This window comes from Triticum aestivum, chromosome 2A, assembly GCF_018294505.1.
Source record: "Triticum aestivum cultivar Chinese Spring chromosome 2A, IWGSC CS RefSeq v2.1, whole genome shotgun sequence".
Lineage (NCBI taxonomy): Eukaryota > Viridiplantae > Streptophyta > Magnoliopsida > Poales > Poaceae > Triticum > Triticum aestivum.
The window spans coordinates 309,430,309-309,456,200 of NC_057797.1; positions in this window are offsets into that span (position 1 = coordinate 309,430,309).

The following is a 25,892-nucleotide window of genomic DNA, read 5'->3' on the forward strand; positions in this document are numbered from 1 at the left end:
AGCTTGTTGCTCGTAACTCTCTCATGCACCACTCTGCCATCTCAGAGCTCTTCCCTCTCTCTCTCTCTCAAACTCTCCATCTCCCTCGGTCACACATACACATGCATATCTCACTCGCACTCGGTAGACCCATCTAAAACTCTCTCTCCCTCGTTCTCTCTCCATCTCACACGCACACACACACATACACAATCTCACGCTAGCCAAGTATGATGGTCTCTCACTCAATTGTAGGCACACGCAGTCCCCCCTATATGTATATGACTAGCTAATTCTTAGTCTCCATCACAAACATGTGCATGGTCTATCTCGATTTCTCTCGGGGCATCTTTCTATCGCACATGCACGTCATCCCTCGATCTCCCACCCATATAGTCCCCTCACGATCTCGAGGGGATCTCTCTATCACAAACACACCCTCTCTCCCTCCCCATGTGTCCATCTTCTCCGTGTGTCCCTCTAGACCTTTGTCCCTTGTTGGCCAGACCTCTACCGGACATGTGCAATAGGGGTGTCTCTCTCCGATGCAACTTGCAAACAATCACACACTAGCTATCTTCGTGTATCTTATCACCTCACTTTTATATCTTGGAGATGCATGCGTGATATGTTTGCATAAGAAACGAACACACACACCCCCCCCCTTTAATTTATCATTTGTTGTCCCTTTCTCTTTCACACACACACTCTTTTTGCACACTCACTCATTCTCCTTCATATGCACTTGATCTCTCTCGACTTAGGAACTCTCTTCGGTCCATAGCATATAGATTTATTGAGAAGTCAAACATCACAAAGTTTGACCATGTACATGGAGAAAAACATTTACATCTAGAACAGCAAACATATATCATTAGATTCATCATGAGATGTAGTTTCGTATGATGTATCTTTGGTATTGTAGATATAATTAATATTTGTGTTAACCTGGTCAAAGTTTCCAAAGTTGGACTTCTAAAAAATTTGTATGCACTGCATTATCAAGCGGATGGAATATCTCTTCCCCCTCTCAACTATCTGATGCACCACTCAGCCATATCGGGGCTCCTCTATCTCTCTCAAACTTATATCTCCCTGGTTCACACATACACATATCTCACTCGCGCTACATAGATGCATCTAACAACCTCCACCCTTGTTTTCTCTCTATGTGACACACACCTCCCTTAAGTACCATAATCCCTCACTCCATCATAGGCGCACGCACTCCCCGCTAAGTATGACTATCTCTCACTAGCCATCAGGAACACACGTATTGTCTCCTTCCATCCATACGTCTATCTCGATATCTCTCGGGGTATCTACTATCGCGCACACACCTTGTCACTCGGTCTCCCACCCATGTAGTCCCATCATGATCTCCAGGGGATCTCTGTGTCACAAACACACTCTCTCTCCTCCCCATGTCTGCATTTTATCCATACGTCTCTCTCGACCTCTCTACCTTGTTTGTCAGACCTCTCTTGGCCATGTGCTAGGGGTCTTTCTCTCTCGGTTGCAAACAACCACACACTATCTCCTCACCTCGCTTCCGCTGTCAAAGATGCATGTGAGATATGTTTGCATAAGACACACACGCTTTTTCTCTACTTTATGGTGTGTTGTCCATGTCTCTTTCACACATGCACACACACTTTTTTCAGTCACTCTTTCTATTTCACACACACAAACACACACACTCTCTCTCTAGTTAGGTATCCTCTCATGTCCATAAGCATATGGATGTTTTGAAAAGTCAAACCTCAGAAAAGTTTGACCAGGTATATGTGGAGAAAAACAGTTACATCTGGAACGACCATTAGATTCATCACAACATGTACTTACTTCATACTATCATTTATCTTTGGTATTGTAGATATAAGTAATTTCTTTCTAAACTTGGTCAGTTTCAAAAGTTTGACTTAAAAAATATAGGCATTGCATTACCGAACGGAGGGAGTAGCTCTTTCTCTCTCTCTCTCTACTATCTCTCACGGGCCTCCCCTCTCACTCGACCTCTCTATACCGAGGGATTATACGGTCATTGTGTCAGCGTATAGCTCCGTATATTGTTTAGTTGACCGGTCAACCATTCCACATGGTGCCTTGTCAGCTCGTGTTCTCTATCTTCGTGTGCTGGCCCATGTGGCAGTGGGTGAAAATAAGTAAACTAGAGGCCCATCTGACACACGGTGAAGTAAACAAAGTTGAAACCACTCGGGGTAGCACCCCGCACACTAGTAAATTGAGGGCATACTTCTTCCGCGTGAAGGACGCACTCGCACACACTTCTCCACTGCATGTCGACATGCATAGAAGGGCGCACTCTCGCACACCCAACACACAATACACACCAGCACACGTGTACACCGGCGTCGCCGCCGACTGAGATGGACAGTGAGGCAGCCAACAAGCAGAGGCTGCTCGACCAAAACCGCATTCGGCGAGCTTGGACTTCATCAGCAGCCTCCCCGACGACATGCTACTCGTCATCATCGGCCTCGTCCCCACCAAATCTGCCGTGTGGACCACCCTGCTCTCCCGACGGTGGCCCCGCTGATATGTCTGCAATGTATCTATAATTTTTGATTGTTCCATGCTATATTATATTCTGTTTTGGACATTATTGGGCTTTATTATACACTTTTATATTATTTTTGGGACTAACCTATTAACCGGAGGCCCAGCCCAGAATTGCTATTTTTTGCCTATTTTAGGGTTCCGCAGAAAAAGAATATCAAACGGAGTCCAAACGGAATGAAACCTTCGGGAACGTGATTTTCGGAACGAACATGATCCAGAGGACTTGGACCCTACGTCAAGCAATCAACGAGGAGGGCATGAGGTAGGGGGCGTGCCTACCCCCATCCCCCCAGGCGCGCCCTCCACCCTCGTGGGCCGCCTGTTGCTCCAACGACGTACACCTCCTCCTATATATACCTACGTACCCCCAAACTACCAGATACGGAGCCAAAACCCTAATTCCACCCCCGTAACTTTATGTATCCACGAGATCCCATCTTGGGGCCTGTTCCAGAGCTTCGCCGGAGCAGGCATCGATCATGGAGGGCTTCTACATCAACACCATAGCCTCGCTGATGAAGTGTGAGTAGTTTACTTCAGACCTACGGGTCCATAGTTATTAGATAGATGGCTTCTCTCTTTTTGGATCTCAATACAAAGTTCTCCCCCTCTCTTGTGGAGATCTATTCGATGTAATCTTCTTTTTGTGGTGTGTTTGTTTAGATCGATGAATTGTGGGTTCATGATCAAGTTTATCAATGAACAATATTTGAATCTTCTCTGAATTCTTTTATGTATGATTGGTTATCTTTGCAAGTCTCTTAGAATTATCAGTTTGGTTTGGCCTACTAGATTGATCTTTCTTGCAATGGGAGAAGTGCTTAGCTTTGGGTTCAATCTTGCGGTGTCCTTTCCTAGTGACAGTAGGGGCAGCAAGGCATGTATTGTATTGCTGCCATCGAGGATAACAAGATGGGGTTTATTTCATATTGCATGAGTTTATCCACCTACATCATGTCATCTTGCTTAAAGTGTTATTCTGTTCTCTTGAACTTAATACTCTAGATGCATGTTGGATAGCGGTCGATGTGTGGAGTAATAGTAGTAGATGCAGGGAGGAGTTGGTCTACTTGTCTCGGACGTGATGCCTATGTACATGATCATACCTAGATATTCTCATAACTATGCTCAATTTTTTCAATTGCTCAACAGTAATTTGTTCACCCATCGTGAATACTTATGCTCTTGAGAGAAGCCACTAGTGAAACCTATAGCCCCCGGGTCTATTTTCCATCATATTAATATTCCAATACTTAGTTATTTTTATTGCCTTTTATTTTACTTTGCATCTTTATATTAAAAATAGCGAAAATATTATCTTATCATATCTATCAGATCTCACTCTCGTAAGTGGCCGTGTAGGGATTGACAACCCCTTATCGCGTTGGTTGCAAGGATTTATTTGTTTGTGTAGGTGCGAGAGACTCGTGCATGGCCTCCTACTGGATTGATACCTTGGTTCTCAAAAACTGAGGGAGATACTTATGCTACTTTGCTGCATCACCCTTTCCTCTTCAAGGGAAAACCAATGCAAGTGCTCAAGAGGTAGCAAGAAGGATTTCTGGCGTTGTTGCTGGGGAGGTCTATGCAAAAGTCAACTCATCAAGTACCCATCACAAACCCTTATCTCCCGCATTACATTATATGGCATTTGCCTCTCATTTTCCTCTCCCCCACTTCACCCTTGCCGTTTTATTCGCCCTCTCTCTCCATCCTCCCTCTCTTTCTCTGTTTGCCTCTTTTTGCCCGTCTCTTGTTTGCTCGTGTGTTGGATTGCTTGCTTGTCACGATGGCTCAAGATAATACTAATTTGTGTGACTTCACCAATACCAACAATAATGATTTCCTTAGCACTCTGATTGCTCCTCTTATCGATACTGAATCTTGTGCAATCAATGCTTCTTTGTTGAATCTTGTCATGAAAGATCAATTCGCCGGCCTTCCTAGTGAAGATGCCGCTACCCATCTAAATAGCTTCGTTGACTTGTGTGATATGCAAAAGAAGAAAGATGTGGATAATGATATTGTTAAATTGAAGCTATTTCCTTTTTCACTTAGAGATCGTGCTAAAGCTTGGTTTTCGTCTTTGCCTAAAAATAGTATTGATTCTTGGAATAAGTGCAAAGATGCTTTTACCTCTAGGTATTTTCCTCCCGCTAAGATCATCTCTCTTAGAAACGATATTATGAATTATAAGAAACTTGATGATGAACATGTTGCACAATCTTGGGAGAGGATGAAATTAATGATACGTAATTGCCCTACTCATGGTTTGAATTTATGGATGATTATACAAATTTTTATGTCCGATTGAATTTTGCTTCTAGAAATCTTTTAGATTCAGCCGTGAGAGGCACTTTTATGGAAATCACTTTAGGAGAAGCTACTAAACTCCTAGATAATATTATGGTTAATTATTCTCAATGGCACACTAAAAGATCTACTAATAAAAAAGTGCATGCGATAGAAGAAATTAATGTTTTGAGTGGAAAGATGGATGAACTTATGAAATTATTTGCTAATAAAAGTGTTTCTTCTGACCCTAATGATATGCCTTTGTCTAGTTTGATTTAGAATAATAATGAATCTATGGATGTGAATTTTGTTGGTAGGAATAATTTTGGTAACAACGTGTATAGAGGAAACTTTAATCCTAGGCCGTATCCTAGTAATTCCTCTAATAATTATGGTAATTCCTACAACAATTCTTATGGAAATTATAATAAGATGCCCTCTGATTTTGAATCTAATATTAAAGAATTTATTACTTTGCAAAAGAATTTCAATGCTTTGATTGAAGAAAAGTTGCTTAAGATTGATGAGTTGGCTAGGAACGTTGACAGAATTTCTCTTGATGTTGATTCTTTGAAACTTAGATCTATACCTCCTAAGCATGATATAAATGGGTATCTCAGATCCATGAGAATTTCCATTGATGAGTGGAAAGAAAGAACCGCTAGGATGCATGCTAAGAAAGATTGCTTTATAAAAGCGTGTTCTTCTAGTTTCCATGATAATAAAGATGAAGATCTAAAAGTTATTGATGTGTCCCCTATTAAATATTTGTTTTGCAATATGAATCTTGATAATGATGGGACTGAATATGATCCACCTTTACCTAGACGGCGTTCCAAGAATTCGGATTCTTTAGATCTTGATGCTAAAATTGTTAAAAGTGGGATTGAAGAAGTCAAAACTTTAAATATTAATGAACCCACTATTTTTGATTTCAAGTAATTTAATTATGATAATTGCTCTTTTATAGAATGTATTTCCTTCTTGCAATCCATGCTAAATTCTGCTCATGCTTATAGTCAAAATAAAGCTTTTACTAAATATATCGTTGATGCTTTGATGCAATCTTATGAAGAAAAACTTGAGCTGGAAGTTTCTATCCTTAGAAAACTTTATGATGAGTGGGAACCTACTATTAAATTTAAAATTAAAGATGATGAATGCTATGCTTTGTGTGACTTGGGTGCTAGTGTTTCCACGATTCCAGAGACTTTGTGTGATTTGCTAGGTTTCCGTGATTTTGATGATTGCTCTTTAAACTTGCACCTTGCGGATTCCACCATTAAGAAACCTATGGGAAGAATTAATGATGTTATTATTGTTGCAAATAGGAACTATGTTCCCGTAGATTTTATTGTTCTTGACATAGATTGTAATCCTTCATGTCCTATTATTCTTGGTAGACATTTCCTTAGAACGATTGGTGCAATTATTGATATGAAGGAAGGAAATATTAGATTCCATTTTCCGTTAAGAAAGGCATGGAACACTTCCCTAGAAAGAAAATTAAATTACCTTATGAATCTATTATGAGAGCCACTTATGGATTGCCTTCCAAAGATGGCAATACCTAGATCTATCCTTGCTTTTATGCCTAGCTAGGGGGTTAAACGATAGCGCTTGTTGGGAGGCAACCCAATTTTATTTTTATTTCTTGCTTTTTGCTCCTGTTTAGTAATAAGTAATTTATCTAGCCTATCTTTTGGTTGTGTTTTTTGTGTTTAGTTAGTGTTTGTGCCAAGTAGAACTATTGGGAAGACTTCGGGAAAGTCTTTTTAATGTTGCTGTAAAAAACAGAAACTTTAGCGCTCACGAGAAGTGCTGCCATTTTTATTTTGAAAGTGATATTTAGTTAATTATTTTTGCATATTAGTAATAGATAGATTCCTAATGTCCAGAAATTTATTTTATAATTTTTGGGGTTCCAGATCTTGCGTTAGCTACAGATTACTACAGACTGTTCTGTTTTTGACAGATTCTGTTTTTTGTGTGTTGTTTGCTTATTTTGATGAATCTATGGCTAGTAAAATAGTTTATAAACCATAGATAAGTTGGAATACAGTAGGTTTAACACAAATAGCTTGAGGATGCCCCGGAAGGCATCCCCTCTTTTTTCTACTTCCATTGGTACCTTTACTTGGAGCTACATTTTTATTCACAACATGATATGTGTGTTGCTTGGAGCGTCTTGTATGATTTAAGTCTTTATTTGTTAGTTTTCCACAATCATCCTTGCTGTACACACCTTTTGAGAGAGACACACATGACTCGGAAATTGTTAGAATACTCTATGTGCTTCACTTATATCTTTTGAGTTATATAGTTTTTGCTCTAGTGCTTCACTTATATCTTTTAGAGCACTTCGGTGGATTTGTTTTATAGAAACTATTGTTCTCTCATGCTTCACTTATATTATTTTGAGAGTCCTACAAAACAGCATGCTAATTTGCTTCAATTATGTTAGGCATTCAAGATTAATATTTTTTTTCTTATGAGTGTGTTGAATACTATGAGAAGTTTGATACTTGATAATTGTTTTGAGATATGGAGATGGTAATATTAGAGTCATGCTAGTCGAGTGGTTGTGAATTTGAGAAATACTTGTGTTAAAATTTGTGACTCCCGTAGCATGCACGTATGGTGAACCATTATGTGATGAAGTCGGAGCATGATTTATTTATTGAATGTCTTCCTTATGAGTGGCGGCCGGGGACGAACGATGGTCTTTTCCTACCAATCTATCCCCCTAGGAGCATATGCGTAATACTTTTCCTTGATAACTTCTAGGTTTTTGCAATAAGTATATGAGTTCTTTATGACTAAGGTTGAGTCCATGGATCATACGCACTTTTCTTCCTTCCACCATTGCTAGCCTCTCTAATACCGCGCACCTTTCGCCGGTATCATACACCCACGATATACCTTCCTCAAAACAGCCACCATATCTACCTATCATGGCATTTCCATAGCCATTCCGAGATATATTGCCATGCAACTTTCCACCGTTCCGTTTACTATGACACGCTCCATCATTGTCATATTGCTTTACATGATCACGTAGTTGACATTGTATTTTTGGCAAAGCCACTGTTCATAATTCTTCCATACATGTCACTCTTGATTCATTGCATATCCCGGTACACCACCGGAGGCATTTACATAGAGTCATATTTTGTTCTACGTATTGAGTTGTAATTGTCGAGTTGTAAGTGAATAAAAGTGTGATGATCATAATTTTTAGAGCATTGTCCCAAGTGAGGAAAGGATGATGGAGACTATGATTCCCCCACAAGTCGGGATGAGACTCCGGACGAAAAAAAAGAGGCCAAAGAAGCCCAAATAAAAAAGAGGCCATAGAAAAGGGGAAAAGGCCCAAATAAAAAAATATGAGAGAAAAAGAGAGAAGGGACAATGATACTATCCTTTTACCACACTTGTGCTTCAAAGTAGCACCATGATCTTCATGATAGAGAGTCTCCAATGTTATCACTTTCATATACTAGTGGGAATTTTTCATTATAGAACTTAGCTTGTATATTCCAATGATGGGCTTCCTCAAAATGCCCTAGGTCTTCTTGAGCAAGCGAGTTGGATGCACACCCACTTAGTTCTTTTCGTTGAGCTTTCATATACTTATAGCTCTAGTGCATCCGTTGCATGGCAATCCGTACTCACTCACATTGATATCTATTGATGGGCATCTCCATAGCCCGTTGATACGCCTAGTTGATGTGAGACTATCTTCCCCCTTTTTGTCTCCTCCACAACAACCATTCTATTCCACCAAAGGTGCTATGTCCATGGCTCATGCTCATGTATTGCGTGGAGATTGAAAAAGTTTGAGAACACCAAAAGTATGAAACAATTGCTTGGCTTGTCATTGGGGTTGTGCATGATTTAAATACTTTGTGTGGTGAAGATAGAGCATAGCCAGACTATATGATTTTGTAGGGGTAACTTTCTTTGGCCATGTTATTTTGAAGAGACATAATTGCTTAGTTAGTATGCTTGAAGTATTATTATTTCTATGTCAATATTGAACTTCTATCTTGAATCTTTCGGATCTGAATATTCATACCACAATTAAGAAGAATTACATTGAAATTATGCCAAGTAGCATTCCACATCAAAAATTCTGTTTTTATCATTTACCTACTCGAGGACGAGCAGGAATTAAGCTTGGGGATGCTTGATACGTCTCCAATGTATCTATAATTTTTTATTGTTCCATGCTATATTATATTCTGTTTTGGACATTATTGGGCTTTATTATACACTTTTATATTATTTTTGGGACGAACCTATTAACCAGAGGCCCAGCCCAGAATTGTTGTTTTTGTGCCTATTTTAGGGTTTCGCAGAAAAAGAATATCAAACGGAGTCCAAACGGAATGAAACCTTCGGGAACGTGATTTTCGGAACGAACATGATCTAGAGGACTTGGACCCTACGTCAAGAATTCAACGAGGAGGGCACGAGGTAGGGGGCGCGCCTACCCCCCCCCCCCTCCCAGGCGCGCCCTCCACCCTCGTGGCCCACCTGTTGCTCCCACCGATGTACACCTTCCTCCTATATATACCTACGTACCCCAAAACTACCAGATACGGAGCCAAAACCCTAATTCCACCGCCGTAACTTTTTGTATCCACGAGATCCCATCTTGAGGCCTCTTCCGGAGCTCCGCCGGAGGGGGCATCGATCACAGAGGGCTTCTACATCAACACCATAGCCTCTCCAATGAAGTGTGAGTAGTTTACTTCAGACCTACGGGTCCATAGTTATTAGCTAGATGGCTTCTTCTCTCTTTTTGGATCTCAATACAAAGTTCTCCCCCTCTCTTGTGGAGATCTATTCAATGTAATCTTCTTTTTGCGGATGTGATGCCTATATATATGATCATACCTAGATATTCTCATAACTATGCTCAATTCTGTCAATTGCTCAACAGTAATTTGTTCACCCACCATGAATACTTATGCTCTTGAGAGAAGCCACTAGTGAAACCTATGGCCCCCGGGTCTATTTTCCATCATATTAATATTCAAATACTTGGTTATTTTTATTGCCTTTTATTTTACTTTGCATCTTTATCATAAAAATACCAAAAATATTATCTTATCATATCTATCAGATCTCACTCTCGTAAGTGACCGTGTAGGGATTGACAACCCCTTATCGCGTTGGTTGCGAGGATTTCTTTTTTTGTGTAGGTGCGAGGGACTCGTGCGTGGCCTCCTACTGGATTGATACCTTGGTTCTCAAAAACTGAGGGAAATACTTACGCTACTTTGCTGCATCACCCTTTCCTCTTCTAGGGAAAACCAACGCAAATGCTCAAGAGGTAGCAGCCCCCTCTGGCGCCGCGTCCCCCTCAACCTCACCGTCGATAGCTGCCTCTGCGATGGGGATTGCAAACGCATGGCCGCAGTCTCCAAGATCCTTTCATCGCACCCTGGGCCAGCCAGACGCCTTGACATCCACATGTTCCATACCAACTGCAAGGTCCAAGGCAAGTTCGACGAGTGGTTCTTATCCCCCGCCCTAGATCAGCTCGAGGAGCTTAGGTTTGAAGCTGGACGATGTCGTTGTCTGCTGCCATCCGCGCTCCACCTCACGCCAATGTTGTGCCGCGCCAGCTTCAGCTCCTGCTATTTTCCCCCAATTAATGTTGCGCCCACCCTTCTTCTCCCTCAACTAAAGCAGCTCAACCTCTTAGACGTTGGCATCTCGAAGAAGACTATGGAGCACCTACTCCGCAGCTGTAGTGGGCTCGAGTACCTTCGTCTTTGGCAGATCCACATGTTCATTAGCCTCCACATCGCCTCGATGAATCTCCAATGGATTTATGTATCTTGTTGGCCCCGCAACAAGACATCAATAGTGAAGAGATCACTCTAGCTGTTCCACGTTATGGTCATTGAGAATGCACCTTTCCTTGAGAGATTTCTTGTATCTGATCTAGAAGGTCCAACAAAAATCAGGGTCATTGACGCGTCGAAATTGATAGCGTTGGTGTACTCGTCTGCCAAATTCTCTGAAATCTTTATTGGATCCTTTATCGTTCAGGTACAACACTCATCTTCTTCTCCGTCTTCTTTAAATTCACATTTTTAAATTTCTTCTTGATGTATTTACGACTGTCACCCAGAAAATGATTCCCAAAAGCTTGACCCAGTCTGTGCGCATAGTGAAGATCTTGGCAATAAAATCTATCGGCCCCAATCTGGATCAAGTTGTTGGATTCCTTACATGCTTTCCATGCACGGAGAAGCTACTCATCGAGGTGAAACTTCTTTCCTATTAGTAAACGGTAATCACAATGTAGCTCAATTTTTTTCGTAATTTTCCCAAATTACGATGAAAAGTGTAGTGTTCAAAACTGCATCTACGCACTGCACCGAAAGAAATATTTTTAGTATTTTTATCACGTGATCACCTGCATCGTTTTTCTGTTGTACTACTAGTAGCCTAGGCTAGTCATAGTGGCAAGTAACTTAGACTAGTAACTCTATGGTTACCCTAAGAGCAAGTACTACCTCCGTCCTAGTTTACTCTTCCTATTTTGTAGTATCAAAATTTGACCATAGATTTAACTGACAAAATGTTGATGCATGTCACTAAAAATTATACTGTTGGATTTGTATTTGAACAAAATTTCAAATGGTATAATTTTTGGTGACATGCATTGGCATTTTCTTAGGTAAATCTATGATCAAAATTTTACACTAAATATGAGGTAGTACAAAAGTGGGCTATAACGGCCCTCCACTATGTAGGCCAAAACACGTGCCAAATTCACTTGTGATGCATTTGGCATTGATGCCCTTACATTGCTCACCTGATGCCCCAATCTGGATCACCTACTTTGCTCCGGTGCCAAATTAACTCACGCAATGAAAAAAACTTGCGTGGGAGAGGGAGAGGACTGAGGCAAAAAACACTTGTTTGGGAGAGTGAGAGGCTGGTGTATTTGGTTTGATTGATTTGTATATACATGAGGGTCTGTGTGCACAGTGGTGCCGACTCTCTCACATCGCTAGAGCGGTGCCAAAATCTTTTGATTTTACATCGATGCGTATTATGTGGCATACTTTTGAGAAATATGGCATCATCCACATAGTGGAAGGCAACAAATGCCCAAGATCTTCACGTGCTCCTAGGTAGATGAGAGGAAAGAGAAAGATAGATAGATAGAGAGAGAGAGTGAAAAAATATCACTAGCCTTAGAGCCAACCCTATCGTATAAGCGAATGATATTGGTACCTCTTGATGACACGCAATCTTATACAGCTTGCTGCTCTAATATGTTCTCTTCTTTTGCAGATAAAAAAGACCCGAAAGTGAAAAATGTGCTGCACTATAAAAATCTCATCTAATGCCTTGATCTCCATCTTACATAAATTGATTTGCTCGACTACCGTGGCAGCACATCTGAGATTAAATTGGCCAGGTTCTTTGTTCTGGAGGAAAGTTTGCTCAAGGTAATGAGGTTTGGCATTCTCTGGTGCAACAATGAATGGCTTGCTGATCACCCCAAGCATCTAAGCCTAAATGACAAAGTCTCTACAAAAGCTGAATTTGTTTTTGAAACATTGTCGCCAGAGACTCAAAAATTTATTTGCCCATTTGTGACTTGTCAGGGCAGTGGATTTTAGTTTGTACGGTAATGCTGCATCCACCTGAAGTAACGAAAGTTCTTATGTGAACTTCCTAATAATTCCCTCTTCGTAGTTGCAACATTACTCCTAACATTTGTAATATCAGTTTGAAACTTGTAATATTGCCGTGTCCTATTCGTGCGTTTTCAAAATACTGCGAATCAAAGAGGTCCTGAGTTGGTGATGATGGTGTGCCTGCCATCTTTCACCAATAGCTATCAGATCTAGATCTGACGCATACAAAGCAAACTTCTGCAGTTTTGCAAAAAGATGCCCGCACTTGTTCCCTATTTACAAACAACTCCTTCTCTCTCACAATCAGCCTTATCTCCTCCCCACCACATCTAGAAGGCCATGCAACAATCTGGCGTGATGGCCGCTGCCGGCGCTGTCCACCACCAATCTTGGTGTTCCGTGCAATGCACAGGCATCTTACTCATACTCTATAAGAAAAGAGTAGAGATACTCATGGCAACACACAGGAAATTGTGTCGAGCACGGCTAGTTGTAAGAAGGCTAGCTCTACAGCCTGATGGTAGTGACTGCACACGGTGAGGCTAACTTTGGTATGCCGAACACGGCGCCTACACTCAGGTGTCATCTCCGTCGCAGGGTCTTGTCACTTCACTGTGAGGAGTCATTTGACCAACAGGTAGTACATTACTAGTACTACATTGGTAGTACTACTACTAGTCTAGCACCATCGTCTAGATTTAGTAGTACTACCACGTCCGTCTAGATTTCATATTTGGCTAGCAATATCTAGTAATGCATGTCACAAAAAATATACTACTCCCTCTGTAAATAAATACATGGAGTATTGTTTTATTCATTTTTGAACATTGTTACCGATGATATTATACACTCTCCCTTCCGGTAGATGGCTCAAATCTAAAGCCTCATCAATCAGACTACTATTGTACTCGCCAAGTGGTTAGCTTGGTAAGCTACCAACAAAAAATTGCAATCAAAGACTACTATTGTACTCCCTCATTAGTCATGTTATGGAAACCAAATAACCCCAAAACTTTTGGGCGCGGTGCATTAACTACCCACCTCGTTCCCTGTTTTGCCATGAAAAAAGAAATCACTGAATAGGAGGCGTGGGGTGCTTATGCATTCAATGACTTGAGATTACTTAGCACAACATTTTTGGTTACGTGCATTAACATTTTATCAGTTAATTCAAAGGTCAAAGCTTGGCGCGAAATGCAAAGGGGACCAATAAACCAGTAAACATCAAAGTTCTCTCGTTTTGTCCCAACTTGGTCTCGGTGAGATGACCATACTACACTGTCACAGAGGAAGGACCGAGGAGTAGATGGCCAACACACACGTGAATACAACACAGTCTGCACTTCTCATATAAAGGCTCCCCGCCAGCCAGTCCAACCTATGAAATCCTACACACCTATGCACCCTAACTAAGGGTAAGAGTGATCACTCCAATCGCAATATCAGTGACTAGAAGCTAGACCCATGGAGGCGATGAGCGCGAGCATCAACCGGCTGTGCCAGATGGTCCACGACGTCGGCCTACGGTCTGGCATCGAGGAACGTCTCCAGGTCATGCATGAGGCTGCCAGGCCGAGAGGCCTCTTGGACGATAGCTTCGTCTCCTTGTTCGACGAGGTCCTCATCAGCTTCCTCAACAAGTTCACCATTGTCAAGAAGCTCGCAGACGACCTTGACGTATGCCTCCAGCCCACGCGCCTAGGCTCTGTGATGCTCGTCGCCCTCAACGGACTCTATGGTGACAACCTCTTCGATGCACTAGTGGCCCTGCGACTGCCCGTTGTCGCGCTGGAGAATGTCCACCTCGACATAATCACCCACGTCTACAGGCAAATCGTCTACAAGGACTAATACGTGCAAGAGGAGGACGATAGGATGTTGGCCTTCTTGGACCGCAGGGCAACCTTGGACGGCATTGTTCCAAAGCACATTGAGCTCGCTGCCAACACCACTGCTCCTCACACGTCGGTTGGTGACCTGGCGTACTAGGGCATGAGGATGTCATTGGTGGATCCATATGTATCTTTATCTTTCCGTCAAATCCATGTAGTAGTGTATTGTACTACTAGTAGTTATCTAACCTTTCGCATCAACTTCATAATTTTCGTACGTACTCCATGCATGAACCGCGCCAGAACCAAAGTTCTCATTACTGTAGGGAAAATCGTTATTTCTATCTATCAGGCACGCCATGGAGTAGAACCAATTTTATAAGTTACAAGTTCAAAAGGAAAAGCCCACCGTGTTTGCATCGCACCCCCACACGGTTGCTCCGGTACACCTCTCAAGGTGGAATGCGTGCTATGTTGCATTTTCACTTACAAGTGGGACCATAGTTGAGCAAACAGACTATCGACAAACCCCCACCCCGCCCACTGCGCGATGGCTGGCAAAACAAGAGGGAGAAGAGATGGCTGTAGCATGAACTCCAAGAAAATTGGTGTCAGATGGGACTCATGTGGGTGGCATGTGCCGTACTGCTAGACGTGACTGCTAGTTATGGCCCATGCCACCCACTATATCCAGGTGCTGGTTACGTAGAGCGAACACATTATCTCTCCAGGAGTACGGTACACCACTAGTACTACTCCCATTGTCGCGAAATTTCCTAGAGTCCGTGCTCAACCCTCCTCTCTCTCTCTTCTCAGCCAACCAGCAGACGTGCAGAGCCCATCGTCTATTTGCTCACATGCGGTCCCACATGTCAGTGAAAACGCAAGACGACCCACTAAACCTGCACATCTTTCACCTCGACGTGCTGGTGATGAAAAATAAATCCAATAAAGATCTTTGGTGGCCTCTTTTGGAGTTACTCAAGAGTAAGATTCTATTTACAGTTTAAACCAAGATGCACATCACATGACTTCAACTAGCACTCCATTTTCTTACATGACACGACTTGGATGATGGATGTCCCACATGTCGGCAATAGGAGGAAGAACTCGACCAAATCTTCTCCACATTTAGACCGGAGGAGTAGGTAACACGGCAAGCCCTGTGCCTACATCATACTACGTACAAGCCCATCTCACGTAGTCATGCTATCACCATATTTCTCGGCCTCCATGCGACATCTAGCTCTAGTTGATCTAACTAGAACTGACTATTGTGCTAGCATACTCCAATATTAGGTTGGCTCTATGTGTGTGGCAACTTCATATAACCGGATTGTCGTGGGTTTGTCATGGCAGATGTCCTTGTGAAAGGACTTAGTCGTGGAGCCATTGCTACGGGTTAGCTTAACGGGGTTAAACTAGACAAGGGGACACGGGGATTTTATACTAGTTCGGCCCCTTCAAGGAAGGTAAAAGCCTACATCTAGTTGTGATTGGTATTGCTAGGGTTTAGAAGGCCAGGGAGCGAATCCGCTTTGTCTGGCTCTCGAGTTGTTGTCTGTCCCTAAACCGCTGCCGGGTCATCCCTTTACATACATAGGTTGACGCTCGCCGGGCTACAGAGTCCCTGAGCCGGATCATAAACGTGTCCGGTTCAGTCTCTATCCTTCCTATCTTACAACACAAGTTACATGATTAGGTCGGTTTACATTTATAGGCTTTAACCCGCCTTTGGGCCTTGGGCCTTCGTGAAGCGCCATCATCCTTGCATCTTCATGGGCTTCTAATCTTCAAGGAGTTAACCCGGCTACATAAGGCCGGTTTACCTCCAGTAGTAATATCCCCAACATTAGGCCCCAGATTGGTTTGAACTTGTTCATGTCAATCTTCTACACTTAGAAAAATTCCTCCCTCATATCTTCACCTTGATCTTGTAAACCGCCGTGACGTCATACTTCAAGATTATGATAAACCGCCCTGACGTCATCCATTCGTTGATGTCGAAGATTACCTTCATTTAATGTGTCTTCAGTCACCCAGGCGACACCCTTATTAACTTATCCATTTTTGGGCTCCTCGATTCCCGCACTTGCCGTTTCATTGCTTCATCTTATAAATAGGGGCAGCGGACCCTTTTATTTTCTTTCCGCTCTCCTTTCCTCCCTTCTTCTTCCTCGCGACGTCTTTGCACCTGAGCGCCGCCGTCATCGCCAAGCCTCGCCTCTGCTTCACCATCGGTCGCTGCATCAACCTGTTCGCACTAGAGTTCTGCAGCACCCCTCTACTGCTTCCGCGGCCGCAGTAATTCCTTCCCCCTTCCTTTCTAGATCCATTAGGGTTTCCTTGTTCTTCGCGGTTCTTGAAGTTCATCAGAGCTTTTGGTGCTGTTCTTCCTTAGCCTGTAGATGAATGTTTCGCACCTATCGTATCCCTTGCCGTGGCTAATCTGCTGTTACCACCATAGATCCTTATGCGCAAAAGCTGATGTAGTCCTTCATAAACTATTTCGGGTCTTACCCCCTTTTTAGGTCAATATATTTTTTTCTTTCCTGTCTTACCTTAGATCTGAAATTTTCACATGTCTCTGTGAAATCTGTTTCTCCTTGCGCCAACCTAGGCGGTTTAACTTTGCATAATCAATCTATACCATTAGCCCTCTAATAAACCGAAGGAGCCCTTTACCTTTATAATTATACTCCAGTTTAACAGTGTCTGAGTACCCCTGTCCTAGTATTACCTTTTTTCCCTTATTGCATTAGTCTCCGGTTTATGCCATTTCACATATCAGTATGTCTCTTACTCCATTGTATCTTGCATATCATCATGCGTGACTTATAAACCAGCCTTTCATTTTCAGCTTGTTTGTTTCACAATGGCCAAACAATTCACTGCTTGCAACTGGGCTCGTTCCCGGGTTACTGAAACTCAGCTGAATGAGATGGTTAGCATCGGCTCCCTACCTAAGAAAACTGAAATTAAATGGCGGGTTCCAGGAACAGAAAATCCTCCGACCCCAAGGCAGGTGAGGTGGTGGTCTTTGTCGACCACATAAGCCGTTGCTTCAAACCGCCAGCATCAAAGTTTTACCGGGATGTGCTTGCCAATTTCCAACTCCATCCCCAAGATATTGGGCCAAATTTAGTATCCAACCTATGCAACTTCCAGGTCTTCTGTGAAGCATACTTATAGGAAGAACCAACTATAGAACTGTTCCGGGATTTCTTTCACTTAAACCGGCGCACAGAGTTTGTAAATGGCCCGAACATAGAACTTAGTGGTGTCTCGATTCAAAAGCAGAAAGAAGTTGAGTTTCCTCATGCCAAACATCACAGCCACCCAAAGGAATGGAACCAAACTTGGTTTTATTGCACAGACACTTCGCCTAAAGACGAAAATCCCCTTCCAGGCTTTCGTGATCACCGGCTTTCCAATACTCATCCGATGCCGCAACGCTTGAGCTCCGCCGAAAGGCCAAAATATGCCCCTCAACTCGCCAAACTCCGAGCCTTTATGGCCAACGGTTTAACAGGTGTGGATTTCATGCGCTGTTGGATATCTTGGAGCATCTTGCCTCTAAGCCGGCGTCTCGGTTTAATGTGTGACTATACCGGTGAGGTTGATGACCATCAACGCCATTGCAACCTTCAATTATCTGATGAAGAAGTCACTGAAGGTGTAAAGAAAATTCTGAATGAATCGGAACTGGCCTGTAGTCAAACCTGTTTGAGTCCCTTCTATGCCAAGAACAAACCACCTGATGTAAGCATTATACTTCTTTTTCACCTTTAATATTTTTATCTTGTGCAACATGTAATCCTTCTTCTATGTATGTATGTATAGGGTGATGACCCCTTCTGGAAATGGAAAACCGTAGAAAAAGCGGTAAAACCAACTGGGGACAAAGCAGTCAAACCATCTCTCCCAAAAACCAAAGCCATCAAATGAATGTCAAAACGGAAAACGGCTGACCGGATCAACATGGAGCTTGATGATGACACTGATGATCCAGAAGTTGAGGTAGAACTTGAGTCACTTGGTTCTCTTTTCATGCATCTCATTAACAATGATCTTCCTCAGGAGGACGCAGAAGCTAGTCAAGCTGATGATGTAGAGGTAATTATCCTTTCCTCCGGTTCAGACTCTATGCCAACACAAAAAACCCGCCAAGCAGTCCAGAAAGTAAGCTTTTCTCATCCTCTTGCTCACTTGGATCCAACATTTATTTTGAAGACTCAGCAGCATGAAGCTCGCCGGACAACCCGGCATAGTGGCCAACAGGTCACTTCAGCCGGTTTACCTGATACCCCGTTTCGGAAGAGCCGGTCTAAGGTCTCTCCTACTTCTGACCATTCTTACCCCAAGGCAGGTTATTTCAGACAACCTCTTAATCCGTCCGATTCAAATTATCAGGTGACACCTCCCTCATCATCTGGCGAGTCGACAACAACTCAACTCCCTCCTCTGATAACTGTGGCCGGGTAAGCTATAACACATTTTCCTTCAATGCATCATAGAACTTGAATAAGATATTAATCCTTTTGTATTTTTGTTTGCAGGGCCAAAGCCAGACCTAGAAAGAAAGCTCGGGTCACCAATCCGCCCGAAGACCCGGCCACTTTTGAAGAAGAACTCAGAGGTGAACCGGAACAAACTTGTGAACCGGAGGGCCTTCATCCTGAAGCCGCCTCAGGCGAACCGCCCCTTCAAGGCCAAAATACCAATGAACCAGCTGACGCTGAACCTGCAGCACCTGACGTTGAACCGGCAGAGCAAAATTAGGCTTGTCCGGTGAGAAATGCCGATACTCCATTGTCACCAGCCAAACATACTGAAGGTCAAGGAGACGATGTTATCATTACTGGAATGGGCCATAGCTCTCCTGGCCATCCCGTCATCTTGGCTCAACATAGTGCCAAAGAAGAGCAAGTTGCTAGGGAAAAAGGCAAATGGAGCAGCGATTTAGCAAGCTATGCTCATCTTAACGCTGAAGAGCTTCATTCTGGCTTCTTGAACCGTCTGCACTCAACCGGGACTATGAGACCGGTTTGGCGAACTTGATGAAAGAGCGATATGAGATAAATTCCTCTCCCTTTATGTATTGATTTATAGCCGAAACACTATCCCAAGTAGCCCCCAAGGGCCGTTTCATGATGTTAATCATAAACCGGGTCTTTGTAATAGCTTAAGTTTCTTATCATTGATCCTCATAATGGCAGGTCTCTAAGAAGAGAAAAGACTCATCTTTTAACAATTAAAGATCTTTCTGCAGCATAACCCCCAAAGGCCGGTTTAACTTGGCAAGTTAATCCGGATTTTAATCCATACATCCATTTTAGAACAGACGCACATTAGCCCCCAAGTGTCAAGGATAATGCTTGCATTGTTCTGGATACTTGTATAACATGTAGCACTTTAGAGCAAAATAGGCATTAGCCCCCAAGTATGAAGTGCATAACTTGTTATACGCTTTGTACTTAGAGCATATATAACATGTTGCTTAATAGACCTTCAATGTTGCAGGCTGAACTGAGAAGCAAAGATGCCCGAAACTCTGACTTGCAAGAGAATGTAAAGTCACAACAAGAAGAGCCTGCAAAAGCCAAAGAGGAGAAACTGAAAGAATCTTTCAACAATGATCGGGCTAACTGGGAAACCGAAAAATCCGGTTTAACCAAAAGAGCTGAAGACGCCGAGGCAGCCCTGAAACCAGTTGCAGATGAAGTAGCTGGTTTGAAATGGCAAATCAATGCTATGACTTCTGCTATCTTTGGTAAGTGTCTACTTATGTGTTTGCGCAAGTCAATGAACCTTATCACTGACCAGCACATTGAAAAATCTTTGGCAGGTACTCGGATCGCTCATCTTGGTACAGACATGCGGATGAAGCTCAAAGCGGCATATACATTGGTTGAACAGCTGTACTCTGGGTCTCAGCGGGCTATTTGCACGGCAGCTTACAACAAACCGGCCCCAACTTTGATTAAAGGAAACACTTGAGAAGTTGGCCATGTTACCAGCCCGTATTGCCGAATTGAAGAAGGCAGCTGCCAGGTCAGGAGCTTTAACCGCACTTATTCGAGCCAAAGCCTGGATTCCAGACCTTGAAGTGGAGGATATCATTAAAGGATACCCAGGTGTGAAGGAAGACGGTTCAAACTTTGATAATGATGACCTCCGGCGGCTGACCAAACAGATACGGCCAGTAGCCAGCAAACTGGCCGATGATACAGACTTGTCCCATTTCCAACCGGTTTACAACGCTGAAGGGAAAAGACAGCCGACCGACATCCATGAAGTTGAAGAACTTGTGCCTCCGATTTGTAAGCACACTTATGCTCCTGATATTAACCCCTCCAATCTTATCCATGAGGAAGCAGTATTTCAAGCTTTAACTGGAATCAATTGGTCGACGGTTGATTTCCAGCGTCTGGGGAGGGATGAAGAAGTGCCCACACCAACTGACCCTCAACCATCAAACCGTCCAGACGAAGCGTCCTAAGCCGGTCGCCGGTTTACTGGCTACTGTATGCCGATCTTATGAAAAACAATTATGCCATTGGAGCCGCTTTGAAAGCTTCTTGTAATAGGATAGCCAAAACTTCGTTATTTGCCATGCCATCGAGCATGTTTTGTAATGCCTCATGACAACTTGTGCCACCTTTTGGGATACATTGATGCATAACCCATGATGAATTGTGTTCCCGGGTACAACAACTTAAAAGTATCTAGCGGTCTACCGCTAGACGGGTCATAATGTCCAGGAAGTGTATAGTACATAGATGAAATAATTGAAGTGTTTGTACAAAACGCAATATACATAATATACCTCATTGGTTGACCAACGGTGTATACGGCAAAGGTGTTAATACCAATCCGGAGCATTGATAACCCCATCTTTGTAATGCCAGTCTATATACAAAACTGGACCGGGATAACTACCGGGTTTTCTTTATAACACTGGTGATTTAATCAAACCAGACCGGGTCAATAAACACCGGTTTATAATTGATGATGTGCTGACACCTTGTAGTTGAAAAGCAAGTCGGGTCAAGGACGCCGGTTTATCAAAAACTATTTATGAACTTCAACAAATAAAACTCAAAAAGGAAAATATGCAAGGCTTTTTACGAGCTGCCAGGCTCCAAATCGAGGCTTTTCATGGGCTGCCAGGCCTCGGAGTTAAACCATTTAACAAAGCCTTTTAAGATAGGCCTCCAATTAACCAATCATCGTTTTAACTTTGACAAGTTCAGGGTCTATAAAAGATTGACATGTCAAACGTTCGATGGGTCATACCAGGATTACCTGGACAGGAGTGGCTTACTAGATGAAGGCAGGTTAACCCGGGGTTTTAGGTGAATACACCAGGCTTCCAAGCCGTGGCTTGATAGCCAATTACAAGGGTCCTTTCAAACTCTTTGTTGCTTTGCAAAAAGAGCCCCCAAGTAACTTTGTGAGCTGTGCTCAGTGTGTGCCCATGTTTGAGTCTGTGCTTTGTGCAACACTCTCTTTGGCTCCACATATTTTTCTTTTGTGGCCTAAATGCCTATCAAGAGGTGTAGCTATGGTGTGATAACAACCAAGCCCCCTAGTGATATCCCTTCGTGGTTTCAAAACCGATCAAGAGGTGTAGCTGTAGTTCAAATATGACCAAGCCCCCTAGTGATTTTCTTTATATCCGTGCAACTGCTAAGACCGGATTAAAAAAACTCCGCTTTGTCAGTAAACTCATAAGCATACACAGGATGTAAAAAGAACAGATACCCCGCTTTAATCGGAGTCTCCGGTTTATTATATAATATATACACTATCATAAATATGTACAGATGAAGAGCCTATGGCTTCAAGTATAGTAAGGCCGAAGGAGAGCTATGTTCCATGGCCGCTTGGTCTCCTCCTCCGATTGACGTGAGTCTTTATGCTCTCGAACATCAATGAGGTAGTAAGATCCGTTGTGCAGATTTTTGCTGACCACAAAGGGTCCTTCCCAAGGTGGGGATAACTTGTGCATATCAGTCTGATCCTGGATGAGCCGGAGCACCAAATCGCCTTCTTGAAAGGTTCTGGTTTTAACCCGGCGGCTGTGATAACGTCGGAGATCTTGTTGATAAATCGCCGATCGTGATGCGGCCAGATCACGCTCTTCATCCAACAGGTCCAGAGAATCTTGACGTGCCTTCTCATTATCAGCTTCAACATAAGCTGTCACACGGGGCGAGTCGTGACGGATGTCACTAGGAAGAACTGCCTCCGCTCCATAGACCATGAAGAAAGGTGTGTAACCCGTAGACCTATTGGGTGTGGTGTTGATGCTCCACAACACAGAAGGTAGCTCCTCAACCCAACAACCCGGTGCCCGCTTTAAGGGAACCATAAGCCTGGGTTTGATACCCCGTAGAATTTCTTGATTTGCACTCTCTGCTTGACCATTAGACTGGGGATGAGCCACCGATGCTAGGTCGAGCCGGATGTGCTCGTGTTGACAAAATTCTTCCATCTCCCCTTTGACAGGTTAGTACCATTATCAGTTATAATGCTGTGTGGAAAACCAAACCGGAATATCACCTTTTTGATGAATTGAACCGCCGTGGCTGCATCACACTTGCTGACTGGCTCTGCCTCCACCCATTTGGTGAATTTATCAACTGCTACTAACAGGTGGGTCTTTTTGTCCTTGGATCGCTTGAAGGGTCCAACCATATCAAGCCCCCAAGTTGCAAATGGCCATGTAATTGGAATCATCCGCAACTCTTGAGCCGGAACATGCGCACGGAGGCCGAATTTTTGACACCCGTCACATCTCTTGACTAAATCTTCCGCATCAGCATGCGCCGTCAACCAGTAAAAACCGTGGCGAAAAGCTTTAGCCACCAAAGACTTTGAACCGGCGTGGTGACCGCAGTCCCCTTCATGGATTTCTCACAAAATCTCACAACCTTCTTGAGGAGAAACACAACGCTGAATTGCTCCCGAAACATTGTAGCGATGTAACTCCCCGTTGAGTATGGTCATGGACTTGGAACGCCGGATTATCTGTCGGGCCAATGTTTCATCGTCTGGTAACTCGCCCCGGTTCATGTAAGCCAGATATGGGATTGTCCAATCCGGTATGGCATGCAGAGCTGCCACCAACTGAGCCTCCGGATCAGGAATAGCCAAATCTTCTTCGGTTGGCACCTTGACTGACGGATTATGCAACACATCAAGAAAGACATTGGGCGGGACCGGTTTACGCTGGGAACCAAGACGACTTAAAGCGTTCGCTGCTTCATTCTTCCGCCGGTCTATATGGTCCACCGGATAACACTTAAAGTGACCAGCCACTGTGTCCACCTCTCGCCGATATGCAGCCATGAGTGGGTCCTTAGAATCCCAAGTGCCAGACACCTGCTGAGCCACTAGATCTGAATCGCCGAAGCACTTAACCCGGCTCAAATTCATCTCCTTAGCCATCCGAAGACCGTGGAGCAAAGCCTCATATTCAGCTGCATTGTTAGTACAAGGGAACAATAAACGGAGGACATAACAAAACTTGTCACCTCGTGGGGAAGTTAGTATGACTCCAGCCCCCGAGCCCTCCAACTGTCTAGACCCATCAAAATGAATGGTCCAATATGTATTATCTGGTTTCTCTTCAGGTGCATGTAACTCCGTCCAATCATTGATGAAGTCCACGAGTGCCTGGGATTTGATCGCTGTGCGGGGTATATATTTGAGCCCATGAGGTCCAAGCTCAATAGCCCACTTGGCAATTCGGCCTGTTGCTTCTTTGTTTTGAATGATATCGCCCAGAGGAGCTGAACTGACCACTGTGATGGGATGGCCCTGAAAATAGTGTTTATGCTTCCGGCTTGCCATAAACACTCTGTACACCAGCTTCTGCCAATGCGGATACCTCTGCTTTGACTCAATGAGCACCTCGCTGATATAATAAACCGGTCGTTGAACCGGATATTCCTTACCCAGCTCCTTGCGCTCTGCCACAATGGCTATGCTAACAACCCAAGCATTAGCAGCCACATATAGTAATAACGGCTCTTTATTGATCGGTGCTGCAAGCACGGGCTGTTCAGCTAGCTGCCTCTTCAGATCCTCAACCGCTTTATCAGCTGCCTCACTCCAGACAAAGTTATCTGTTTTCTTGAGCATCTGATATAATGGGATGGCCTTCTCTCCAAGGTGACTAATAAACCAGCTCAAGGCTGTAACCCGGCCAGCCAGACATTGAACATCGTTGATACACGCCGGTTTAGCCAAGGATGTAACTGCTGCAATCTTTTCTGGATTAGCCTCAATGCCTCTGTTTGACACCAGAAAACCCAAGAGCTTGCCTGCCGGGACACCAAAGACACACTTCTCCGGATTGAGCATCATCTTGTAAACCAGGAGATTGTCAAAGGTCTCTCTCAAATCATCTATCAATGTCTCCTCCTTTCTGGACTTTACCACAATATCATCCACATATGCATGAACATTGCGCCCAATTTGCTTATGAAGGAAATTCTGAACACATCGCTGGTAAGTTGCCTGGGCACTCTTGAGCCCAAAAGGCATGGAAACATAGCAGAAGGCTCCAAAGGGAGTTATGAAAGTTGTCTTCTCCTGGTCCTTAACTGCCATCTTGATCTGATGATAACCAGAATACGCATCCAGAAAACACAAACGGTCACAACCTGCCGTTGCATCAATTATCTGATCAATGCAAGGGAGAGCAAAGGGGTCTACAGGGTAAGCTTTGTTTAAATCTGTGTAATCCACACACATACGGCAAGTGCCATTTTTCTTAAGAACCAGCACCGGATTAGCCAATCACTCTGGATGAAAGACCTCTACAATAAACCCCGCGGCCAACAAACGAGCTACCTCTTCACCGATAGCCTTACGCTTTTCTTCATTGAAGCGGCAGAGAAACTGCCAGACCGGTTTAAACTTAGGATCAATGTTGAGTGTGTGCTCAGCGAGTTCCCTCGGTACACCCGGCATGTCAGAAGGTTTCCATGCAAAGATGTCCCGATTCTCACAGATGAACTCGATGAGCGTGCTTTCCTATTTGGGATCCAGGTTAGCGTTGATGCTGAACTCTTTGGATGAATCGCCAGGAACAAAATCAACCATCTTAGTATCTGTAGCCGATTTGAACTTCAACGCCGGATCATGTTCTGTAGTCAGCTTTTTCAAAGAGGTCGTATCTGCCGGATCAACTTGCTCCTTATAAAATTTCAATTCTTCCGTGGCACAAACCGACTCAGCATAAGCCGCATCACCTTCCTCACATTCCAAAGCGATCTTTCTGCTTCCATGTACTATGATAGTCCCCTTATGACATGGCATTTTAAGCTGTAGATAAACATAGCATGGCCTCGCCATGAACTTAGCATAAGCCGACCATCCAAACAAGGCGTGGTACGAACTTTTGATCTTTACCACCTCAAACATCAATGTTTCTGACCTTGAATCATAATCATCTCCAAAAGCTACCTCTAAGGCTATCTTGCCAACAGGATATGCAGACTTACCAGGCCCACCC